The sequence below is a fragment of the Pinus tabuliformis genome, chromosome X, assembly GCF_031772625.1.
Source record: "Pinus tabuliformis cultivar Carrire ecotype Pingquan chromosome X, CPIR1, whole genome shotgun sequence".
Lineage (NCBI taxonomy): Eukaryota > Viridiplantae > Streptophyta > Pinopsida > Pinales > Pinaceae > Pinus > Pinus tabuliformis.
The window spans coordinates 1,478,792,558-1,478,805,535 of record NC_142308.1 but is presented as its reverse complement, the minus strand read 5'-3'; the positions used below and the strand labels follow the sequence as shown (position 1 = coordinate 1,478,805,535).

Genomic DNA, 12,978 nt, shown 5'->3' with positions numbered 1-12,978 from the left:
TTCTGAAAGCTTCATTTCTCCTTCAGGTTCCTTGAGAAAATTTTCCAAGAATTCTAATTCCATGTGAAATCTCTCCAGCAGTTCATTACAACTTCTTTTCTTAGCTTCAATCTTTTCTTGGCAATCCTCTTTAATTATCCTGTTTTCTACACTATCAAATTGCAAAGTTCTTTCATCAATTTAATTAAAAAATTCATTTGTTTACCTTCTTATAATATCACTATGGCATTTTCATTAGACTTCTGGTTCATATAAGCTTCATCTAACTATTTTACACCAAACATAATTTCATCTATGAACTTTCTCTGCTGCAATAAATCAACACCTTCTTCCTCTAAAAGACATTCTCCATCATAATTCACCTCAAGAGCTTCATTCCCGTTTGTGATCGTTTCACGAGATTGTCCGTCATTCTTTGCATATCCTGTAAACATACGCAAACTATGAGAATCAAAATCACAAGGCTTCATTGCCTCATCTGCTCCCTTTGTCAACATATCTTCGAATTGTTCTAAACTATGCTAATAGTCCATGAGATCTTTAGCGCTCTCTGTCTATCTCCTCCTTAACATGTTTTCGCTTATTTTTAATGGATTCTGTGTTGAAACAAAGTTTCTGCCATACTCTGATTTAAACACAATATGCATATATAACACTCATTCCATTAATCAATGGATCACCATCAATCATTATAGTGATCGACGGTCGATTAACATGCCTTTAAAGGAGATTTTAAATGATTCAAACATATATACACAACACAACCAGAAAATGCATAAAAACGCAGATACGCTGCCTGCACACTACTGCTGCTGCTATTTAAAAGAATATCAAATTAACAGAGTTATGGTTCTCAGCCTTGATGGCCTGATTTGCATACATTTCCTCCTTGCTCTACTCACACTCTTTCACTCTCGATTCATTCCTTTCTCTGTACATACACGCATAAACACATAATTACAAGTTTGAGGCTCTCTGCCCCCTCTCTAGCCCGATTATTCTAGTTAGTGGCCTTCTCCTCCTATGTTGCCCATAGGCTTACAATACTCTCGAATCCTTTCTAATCCTCTCTGTGTCTCTCTCAAATCCCCTTTTTAGAAAACAAAGGAAATTACATATATGTCATATCTAACAGGTTCCTTCCACAAATGAAGGAATTTACTCTATTACTAGAAACCATATCCTACTCTAACTAATTAATATAGCTAATTGGCTTGATCTCCATGCAGGGAGGACCATTTGCCATTTATTCACAATTCTGTTCAGAATTAGCCAACAAATTAACCACTTACATTTATTTGAAATTAATACAAATTAAACAACCAATTCTTCCTCCAAACTTTCATTAGCCACAACATGTGACGACATCATCACATCGCTGGCTAGGCCTAGATGCTCTTGCGTCATATTTCCTTGAAATAAAAAACCTTAGTATGACTTAATGATGACGTTGATTATGAAATTTGAAGATGTCAAGATGGTGCAACATATATGCTTCCAATACAAATTTGATGCATACATGATATCTTCTATATAGTCTCGTGCAATAATAGCCAATGCATGATGACACAATCATAACTCTTTTTGTGTTTTGTGTAATAATTTCTAACACATTAATATGACACTATACATCACATGTTGGAAAATATGTTGTATATTTGACTCAATGTGATGTAAATAGTAACACACCCCTTACAATCATGTTTTTATCATTGAAATTGAAAAAAAAAATTATTGTAGGAAATTTCTAGTGGGAGATAGTGCTAATTATGACACTACAAACATGTTACAATGTAGTAGTGATATCAATATTTCACATCGTTCCTATCTAAATGTGTCATATAATATTCCAAAATATTAGATAATTGCCTCAAAAATGGGTAATGGAAGATACAATTGTCTTGAAAGATAAAATAAGAAAAAGACACACTATTTCTCTAAAATAACTAATTAGATTTTTAAATATTTTAATGTTATTGTGTTGACATCTCAAATTAGTGATTTAGAATAAGGTTTTGTTTTTTATCATGTATATGTACCATATCAAATAATTAATAAACTCCAACTAAATAAGAACAAAACATTTTTATTTGTTTGTAAGCTCATATAAAAAAAAACCTACCTTAAATTGGAAAGAATAAAAAAAAATATCTCTAAAATTGTTGAGACCAATCCAAAATTTTCTTTTTCCTATCACAATCAAATTCACTACCCTAATGCTCTAAAACGCTATATTTTTCTATAAAATACAGTGTATGATGCTAAAACAACATAAAACCTGCAACTTTATTTTTTAATTGGTATACTTATTTAAAAATACATATGCACTTCCAAAATTTCTATTTCCAAAAGCATCACTTTAAACTCACCAACTTGCCATTTATTACTACTCTAATAAGGAATAATTTATGGTGATGTAATATTCTCATATCGAAGCCTTTTGGACAACTTAGATTCTATCCCCATTCCATAATATCAACTTCTTGGGAAGATGTCTTAAACTAAACTTTTTCATTTTTATTCTCAAAATTAAACTTTTTCATTATTTATAAATTTATTTAATTTATATAATTTAAATATTTAAAAAATTATTATGATATTTAATTTATTTATACATTCAAAAATATATTTATTTAAATTTAAACAATAAATATTATATTAATAAATTCAAACCCAAATAAATCAAAAGCATATATTATATTACTAAATTCAAACCCAACTAAATCAAAAACATATTATAAAATATGTATAATGATGTGAAGATAAAACTAATATATATGACTTTCTAATATAAACTTATAAATATAAATTTTGAGATAAAAAAATTCTTATAAAAATACTTGTAATTTTATATTTAAAATGAGGTAATTTTATATTAAAAAAATAAAATTAAAGTTTAAATTTTAAATTTTATATTAATAATTTTGATATTCTTATTATTTATAATTTAAATATTGAAAATTTGAACACCTTTTAACCATATTGAATGTGGAACATGGACCAATTATTTATTGAATATTGGAAATCCTAGTAATTTTATTCCATAATTTTAAAAATATTAATAATAATAAATAACTTTTAATTATATTAAATGGAAAATTTGTTTATTAAATATTGGAAATTTGAACACCTTCTAACCATATTGAATGTGGACACATGGACCAATTATTTATTGAATATTGAAAATCCTAGTAATAGTCATATTTGATGTTGAAATCGTTTGACCAACTTTTTAATCATATTTGATTGACAAACCGTTTACCGATGGAAAGTTTCCCATAACGTGATGCGCAATGCACAAAATTTTGAATTTTCTCTGAAGATACAGCAGTGTACTTTTCACTTTAAGATACCACCGAAATAAATATGTGTTGAGAAATATTTTCGTTTTACTGGAAAATAAAGCGAAAAACATTATTCTTCTGTATGCACGGGTGTTTATTCGCCACTGAAGAGCATATTATTGGACACAATATTATATTTCAACCCATCTTTTCGGAGATTTATGATAAGTCGTAGTCATTCACGATTTTAATCAATCTGTATGGAATCTCTTTATCTTATAAATTATTATTATTTTTTATTATTTCTCATAATGTTGGTTGAAATTGTTTTGAACGCATCGGCGTCAGATTTATGAAATGGTTTTTATTAAAGATGAAGGTACAATGTAAATGATATATATATATATATATATATATATATCATCTGTATTGTGAATACTATAATATCTAATAACTAAATGAAAATGGTTTACTCTCATCACTGATTTAACCTATCATATATTAATTTTTTTTGGGTGTTATTTGAAGCATAAAAAAATATAATACACAGTAACTATTGTTTCAACGCATTACGCATACTTTTTGGACCTTAATTTCTCATTATACAAATTTGAATAATATAATATTCCACTGATCATTGATTTAACATATAAACATATAAATCATAATTTTCGGGATCTTAATATCTTATTATCCACACAGTGAATAATATAATATTCCACGCTAATGATTGATTTGACATATGATGATTAAGTTTTTATGATATTCAAAGGATAAAAGAAAATAATACACAAACACTACCAAGGGGAGACTTAGGTAACCCGCAACCGCTTTCACTTCGTCAAACGTTTTAATCGAGGGGGTTTCAATTTACCCACATGTAAAGTGGCCATTTGTTATTCATGTTTTTTAAGGTTGGTTATATTTTTAATTTTTAATTTTTAATCTTTTGAGAAATAGGTTATTTGTTTGATGTTTGTTATATTTTATATTTATTTATGTTTTGAGAAGTAGGTTATTCGTGTTAGATAGACTCAATTCGACTACCTTGATTTCATGAGCATTCTAGAGGGATTTATATTTATTAGTTTATTAAATTTATTAGTTATTTATTATTTATTATTTATTATTTATTATTTATTATTTTATATATATTTGTGATTTAAATTTTTGTTATATTTTTAAATATAAAATTTTTATTTATAAATCTAATTTTATAATAAGAAAAAAGAATATTTAAATATAAGTGAATTTAAAAAGTTATGGCATCTTAGAAACCAGCGCAAATGAGAACATTCTTTAAATTAGGGAAATATAACACAAAGGTATGAAGATTTTTTTTTTCATTTAAAACTATAAAATAATAAGCTGTATAAGTTAACTTGAAATTATTATTAAAGTTTATCTATAAAAACTGTGAATTATTAAGAAGTTATGATTTAAAAAAATATATTTATAGAATAATTTTTGTATATGATCAAAAAATATGTTTAGTTATCTGTAGTTGTTTATTTCTCATACAAAAATCTTAATATTAAAATGAAAAATATAATTTCTAAATTCTACATACTGCAATAATAAAAATGATTCTTACCCTATTAAAATTTAATTATTTATATAATTAATAAAATAAAAAACAATACAGATATTCTATTTAATTATTTATATAATTAATCAAATAAAAAACAATACAGATATTCTATTTATTCTATTAGATAATAATGAATCCTAAAATTTTCATATTATTAAATCACCTTTTAAATAATATTCTATTCTCTTTTCTCACTAGATAAATAACCTTTTAAAGAGTGTTCTATTTTCTCACTTGATTAAATAGATGGATGAAATGATAACAAAAAAGAATATCGTAACCAAGTATATGATAACAAAAATGAATATCGTAACCAAGTATATGATAAATGTCTAACTCTATCTTTGCATGTAAACTAGCGACTCTAATTTAGGGTGAGTAACTTAAATATCTTCATCGTACACACTATTGTCTATCCGAGGATGTCAGCATTTTCTGGTTCATAAAAGCATTAGAAGAGATGGAAGAAGCCGTCACATTTGGCACATGGTATGGTGTGGTTGATGTATTGAAGCCATCGATTCACCGCCATCCTCATCTCATCAGCCGTTGTGTTCCCCTGAACCATGGAAGTTCGGGGCGCGTACAAGGAACCCACGAAGGAGCCACCCCTCACCTTGGATCAGTTTGCAGGGGTACTAGGGCTTTTCATCGGAGTGGTAGTATTCATTACTCTTCTGGGAGTGGATATAGTGAAGGCAAGAAAGAAGAGAGCAAATTGGGTTCCGGGGATGCGCTCGTCCTCACTGCTCTCACCATCCAGGTTATGGGCTTGCTGAACGCACATAGCACTATACTAAAAGAGATATTGGACAATCCTGAGCCATTGTACGGTGAGTTAGTTAAGGGTTACTTGTATATGATACATAGCAGTAGGGTAATGTTATGTGTTATACTAGCTTACTTGTTGCCAGGAGTGGCCCGTCCCGGCTATGAAGATTCATGGGGCAAATTAACAGCTCTGGGACCAACTATGTTCGTCCACATCTTCTCCGAGTTGTTCATTGTGCATCGTCGTTTGGCTAAGTTTGGCGTACCTCTCGTCACCTATTCCTTCTATTTCTGGTCATACACCAACGAGGTTACTCAATATTCGTTCTTAGTGTCGAGTGCAATAATATCATTTACGTTAGGATGACTTCTCCTCCTCCTCAGCTCTGCAACAATAGCCAATAAAAGCATCCGGGATATCATTGCTCAAAAAATTCCCATAATTCTTGCAAGTCAAGATAACGCTAGAGCCCCGGATGCGGGTGTCATCAAGTCTGGACGGGGAGAGCCACATGCCCAGCATGGGCTGCCACGTGAGGATCAAGGGCCTTTAATGCCCCTCGCCGCCGAGACTTCAAGTCGGGAGAAGCATAAGGGCAGCCTTAATGAAGGCGCTGGAGGCGATGGCAAGCCTGCAGAGAGTATTCAATGCGGGCAAGTACCGAGGGAATGTTAATGGGTTTAAGAATGATGGATTGTTGGGGTGCGAAGCTCAGTGCGACGAGAAGGCTCCTCAGAATTCTGTGCGAAGATGCTGCGATTTCATTGTTGAGAGCTCGGACGAGGTCCGCTCCATGCTTGTTTTTTCTGGTCTTTGTCTTTGTTCAGTTGGGCTCAGCCTCGACCCAATTTGGAGACAGCAAGCAGTTGGTAAGGAACGAAGTAACAGTTGGCCCTCCTCTGCTCTGGAACAGGATAAGGAATTTGCGGATACCATGGCGCGGCCGCGTGAAAGGATGCCTTGCAGAAGAGGTTCAGGGCGTGGTGAAACCTCTCGTCCTCCTGCAGCGGATGTTCACCATCACTGCTGCTGCTGCTATTGTTATAGAAGGGCAGGAGCTACCCCAATTCAAGCCAGTCAGCTTCTGGAGGCTGGTAGCTCCAATGATGGAGCGCCCATGCTCCCAGCGTTTGGCTCTGTCATTTTTACACTGGGCAGTTCCAGGGACAATGCGGGAATTAATGCACATATCTCAGTGCTGTTCACCAAAATTCCTGAGGAGAATGAGGAAGGATCGTCAATGGTCCCTGCTGAGGAATGTCCAGGGGACAATAGGGGGAAGCGCCCAGTGGGGGAGCCATCAAATGCAGCGGGTCATTCAGAGAGGGAGCCTCAGCAAGCCCCCTCCCGAACTCGAGAGCAAGAGCTGCCAGCCCCCGCGCAAGATCCCATGGCACTATGGGAGGGTATCCCAGAGGGACAAGGATGGTGCAGAATACTTGAAGAGGAACTAGAGGAGTAACCCCCAGCGGCACTCCCGCGCATTTGCTGTCTGCTCTCAGGTCGGGTACGGGGTCTCGGTTGATATCTGGTTTACGTCTTATGTCTTTGTTTGTTTTCTTTATGTTCTGAGTCATGTTAGCGTCTACTCTAGTCTTTCTGCTCTGGGTTATGCTCGCGGCTATTATAGTCTTTCTGGGTCATGAGTCTTTTGTGGGATGCCCCTACGTGGGCCGTTTTGGTGCTACACTGGAATATCACCGTGTCATGTGTATTGTTCTGAAATGGAAATATCGCCCTGCCAGGCAGAATTATGAGTCTGATAGAGCCGCCCAAGGAGCCACAGTTGGTCCTGGGCAGCCAGTCTTTTTTTGGATGTAATGTTTACCTGTATATAATAAAATAGATTAGTTAGTGTTGCCGAGAAAAAAAAGATAACGCTACAGAGAACTGTTCGCAGGCAGTAGAAGATCAGGTTCTCAAATTCTGGATGGTCTCCCGCGCATGTTATACTGAATCCATCTTTGCGAGATCAGTGATAGCCACAGCAGCCACAGTAGCAGTCACAATATGCAGTGTGACTTCAATCGCTGGATGGATTATTCAGGGGCCAGTCATACACCTGTTTCCTGTTCCCAAAGCCCAGTTCAAATTCATAACAACTCTCATGGAAGTAATATTCATCATTGTAGGATGGGCAATCCTTGGCTGGAGATGTCTTACCTCTGTAGCCTACTATGGAAGATGGCAAAGTTGGAATCCGGATGAACGATGGTATACCTATTTCCAGGTAGAGGACTTTTGGACCAGGTACATTCTTGAGCTGCAGGAAGCAGCCTCGACGAAGGAGAAGAGTAAAGTTGATGAAAAAGTAAATAAAATGATTGGCTCGGAAGGAATGGAAATACCTTTCTTATGGGCATTCTTAGGGGCTTTTCTGCGATGTGTGTATTGGCTGCAATATTTTGTGGTTTTTACTAGTAAACTATGTTGGTTTATCGTAGAGTTTGTGCTGGATAATAGGTGTATGCACAGCATATCCTCAAAGTTTTTATCAAAGCAGGGCGAAACAGAGGACCAAGCTTTTTTACAATACAAAGCAATTTTGGAGAACGTGGACCTTCTGTGGGGGGCTCCTCGGACCGTGTTTGTAACGAATAGGAATTCCATAAAGCAAGCAAAGGAACTTACGGAAGAAGGCAACAAGGATGGCAGCAATTGCGATACCCTGATCGGATTTCTGACAGACTATAGACAGTCGACAAGAAGTGTGGGTATACGGAGTTTGGATCCTGCAACATCACAAAATAGAACAGGTTTGAAGTTCTTGTGGAAATGAGATCCTGCCCCTGGCTTAAAGGTGGAAGAACATTACATATATGCAAGCAAACCGTCATTGAAGCTGACAGCGGTTTCATTGATCAATATAATTGTTCGGATGTCACCTGTATGTGGGAGAATTGCTTTAAAAGCATACGCTGAGGCATCTGAATTGATGGATTTGGTTGAAGACTCAGATCCAGCAAGCGATAGCTTGCAGAGTAAAGCGGCAGATAGTGTATTCAAAACATTACGGGAACAAACTGCAGAGGATTCTTTAGATACTAGCAGCATAGTATGCATGGAAGGTGTAGCTGCTACAATCGAGAATCTTGCAAAAGAAAGCGAAGCGAAAGTTGAGGTGATTGAAGATGGAGGAGATTCTCTGGATTGGAAGAAGGCAGGAGCAGCGAACGCCTTGTTCAAATTATGTAATAGTATAGACTGCAGTTCAACAGCGAATTTTATGGAAGTCGTGAATGAATTGCAAAGTGCACTAGCAGACATTATAGGTGATTGCATAGAGAGTGTGTTGGATATTTATCATGGGAAAATACCAAAAACCAAACAAACAAACACCACAGAGGCAATGCTCTGTTTCTACCTTTCCAGGATCTTTTGTGCACAGGGAAGCTTTTAAAAAAAATCTCAGAACAGAGTATTACACAGCCATAAAAAACTTTTCTATTCATTAAAATATAAAGCCTGAAACAACATTCATCTTCTTTCACTCAGAGGGATTTACCAAAAATTACATTCAGCCAACTTTGATACATATTCATCCTCTTTGCTGAGAGGGATTCACCAAAAACAATATTCATCCAACAAAACATTTACTCTGTCTCCTCCTGAGAATTTTCTGTGCTGGGTTTACTGCTGTAAAACCCCTTTTTTTCATTTACTGTGTAAAACTATTTTTACACATACTGCTGTAAAAATATTTTACACATACTACTTGTAAAACAAACTTTTACATATGTAGCTCCAAAAAAAAAAATGTTATGTGCTTCTGCACATTACAACATCTCACAAAATATTTTCAAATACAATACCAAAGACTTGGCTTCATCTTACGCTGCTGCTTTTCTGGTTTTTCAAAAAAAATCAACACTGATTTCTTTATACCCTCCTTGCTTCACACTACGCACTGCTGTGCGATGTTCTACACATACCTCACTCAAACATATTCGCTCCACTTCTGCTCTTTTTCATGCACTGCTGTGCACTCTTTTTTTCGCTCCCCCAAGCTCTCATATTACAAAATGGTCAATACATAACAAAACTTACACACGAGCTCTCTGGTCTTTCACTGCTACGCTCTTACATATCTCCCATGTGCAACAACCAACAAAAAACATAGCACATTTCACTTGTTATATTTTCATAACATAATGGTCAACGCCCCAACAACAAAAAAACAACACGTTTCTTTATGTAAATTAATATGACGTATAAGAAAACTAAATGCAACACCTACACCTATGACAATGCATTAAAAAGAAGTATGGTCAACGAAACTTAATTTTACTCCACGCTAAGCCTTGATTTGATGCGGGCCCGTATGCAGCTTCAGAGATCGACGACAGAGGTAGATGGAGTAAATCGGACGGCTGACAAGAATATCGGAAGCCAGTTTGCAGCCGAACTATAGCCTCCGATAAATTACGTTGGCTTACGTCAGGTGAGTGACACGCGTCTGCACCAAGTTTTATCGGAGTCGCTCGCCGGAAGATTCCATCGTTGGAAAGTTGGTGCGATATGTTTCCGGTGGGTTTGTTGACCGGTTTCTGGCAATGTTACAGCTGCGTTAAAATTACAAATTCAACACTCCCCTTTAATTTCAACTGCTGGGCATTCAAACATACCCAAGCACTTCCTCACATGGAGGGATTCCCCAACACTGCTGTTACAAAGACATCTTCCTCACATAGAGGGATTCACCAACTCCTTCTGATGCAGTTCCACAAACAACAAAATAGTCTTCCTCTTAATAGAGGGATTAACCTGAAACTGTGCTTAAGAGCACCTTCCTCATGACAGAGGGATTCACCATAACAATGTGCTGAAGAGCACCTTCCTCTTGACAGAGGGATTCACCTGTGACTATGCTGAAAAGCATCATCCTCTTGATAGAGGAATTTACCATGTGTATGCTAAAAAAACATCTTCCTCTTGACAGAGGGATTTACCATGACACTGTGCTGAAAAGCACCTTCCTCTTTAACAGAGGGATTCACTAAGAACTTCACTTCCTCTCACAGAGGGATTACAACCAAACACTGCTTCAGATGCAGTTCCAAAACAAAACATTCATTGCACTGTTGTGCATACCCATTACATTGTTCTTTTATGCTGCTGCATATTCTCTGCTGCACTGTTGTGCCATCTTCTTTGCTGCGTCTACCCCACACTGCTGTGCCCATACACTAACTCTTTACTCTGCATTACATTTCACTTGCGCTACTGCGCATTCCCTTCCTGTTGTTTTCATAATGAACAACAACCAAAACTTCACGCTGCTGCCTGCTCCCCTTCATTGATTACAATCGTACTTCTGCTGTGTCTCACTTGCATTTCAGATGCAAACAACACACTCACTGCACTTTACATTTGCTGCTGTAAAGAAAAATTTCTTTTACATCTGCTGCTGTCCATTACCTTTCATTTCTTCAACAAAAAAAAACTTCATGCTGCTGCATTTTCTTATTTGCATTGCTGTGTAAAAACACATTTCTTCATTCTCTCTTAGTTCTAGTTTCATTTTCTTCGCACTACTGTGCTTCTCCTTCTTACCATCACGCTGCTGCCTTTTCTTATGCACTTGCTTCACACAATCTTAGTCTTCATTCATTTTTTTTATTTACACAATGCACTGTTGTGCAGTTCCTTTCATTTTTCTGCTGCCACACATTATCCTTCACCCATGTGCATTAAAAATCTGTTGTCCCTATTTTTCTTTATGCATTTCTTTGAATGCTGCATTGCATATGAAGAAAAATATTAAATTTTTTTTACTGCTGTGTATTGTACTCACTCTGCTGTGAGTATGTTCTCTCACATTACATAGAAGGAAACTACCTTCCATTGCTATGCATTTCAATGCATGTGCTCCATAACAAAAAATTCAAAACTGCTGTTTTATGTTCTATCTTCCCACTGCTGTGAGGGTCTCCATGCTTTGCATACTTTTCTTATTGCACTGCTGCACTTCACATTTGAGCGCTGCCCCTTTTTCTTCTCTGCTTTTATGCCAGATTTAACTTCATATTTTTCCCTTATAAAAGGTCTTCATCAAAGAGTGACTGTTAATACAGTTCAGCAAGAAAAAATTACAAGCTCCCCTTTAATGTATGCTTTATCTTCTTTCAGCAAGGTTTTCTTAAAACAAACTTAGATCCACTGGGGAGTTCAAGGGGCTTTCAGGTTGTATTACCTTCTTTCTCCATACCTGTGTAACTTTCTTCTTTTGCATGGGTCTAGCTTGTGTAAGAGCCCATGTCAAGTTACAATCTCGTGCCATATGCCCAATGTTATGACACTTGAAACATTCAACATTGTTCATGAATAACATTTCATGATTTCTTCTAAAATTGTTTCTTGGAGGTTTTCGGAGACCACAACATCTATCTCCATGAAATGTTCTACAGTCTTTTGCCATATGACCAAAGTTTGAACACGCATAACAATAACCAAAAAATGAACTTTGGTACCTTGGAGATGGAGGTTTCCTTGATGTACTTCTGAAGCCTTGCTGCCTTGAAATCCTTTGATGATAACCATTGCCTCTTACTTCTTTGCCATCAGCTACATTTCTTCTTGGAGCTGATTTTCTACTTGGAGCAAGATTTCTTCTATTGCAGCCTTCATTTTTCTCCTTGCCTTTGCTGGAACTAGGAGCTTCACAACTTCTTTCTGGCTTCTTCACATCTCCTTTGCTTAAAGCATCTTCATCCTTGTTTGAGGGTTCACCTACATACCCAAGTCCTGATTTATCAGATGGAGATCTGTGATAGCTGAGCATGTCATCCAAAGCTTGAGAGCTCTTCATGATCTTGTTCATCCCTTCAACCTTCTTCCTGAGGAGGACAATCTCTTCTTCTAACTTTTCACATTCATTATTTTTCTTTGCTAGTTGTCCCTCAGTTTCTTCCTTGCTACGAGTAGCTTCAGCTGCTACTATTTTGAAGGAGATAATCTCTGTCTTCATTTTGGAGATTTCATCTTTTGCTTGACTGCTCTTCATTTTCTTTTCAGCTCCTTGTGCCTGCTTCTTGGCTTCTTGTAGTTCGGACTTAAGGGAGGAGACCTCTACCTTGTACTGTCCAATCTCTTCCACAAGCTTATTCACTCTCTTGTGTCTTTGTTCAAGTTGAGTTGTCAAGACATCTGCCTGCTTCTTTGCACTATTCAGCTGATTTGTCATGGATATGACTTCTTCATGATGTTTCTTCTTGCATTGGTCAAGCTCCTTCTTAAGCTTGACGATCTCTTCATCCCTTTCTTTTACTTGAAGCTTGATGAGGTCAAGCTTTTCATTCTCAGCTTCTATGATGGGTTCTTCTTGACTCATT

The 12,978-nt window shown here is 36.0% G+C and overlaps 1 pseudogene; it reads left to right on the top strand.

Moving 5' to 3' along the window:
• Positions 1–8,525: 8,525 nt before the first annotated feature.
• Positions 8,526–12,978, top strand: part of LOC149145589 (bidirectional sugar transporter SWEET1-like) — a 41,613-nt pseudogene continuing 37,160 nt past the window's right edge.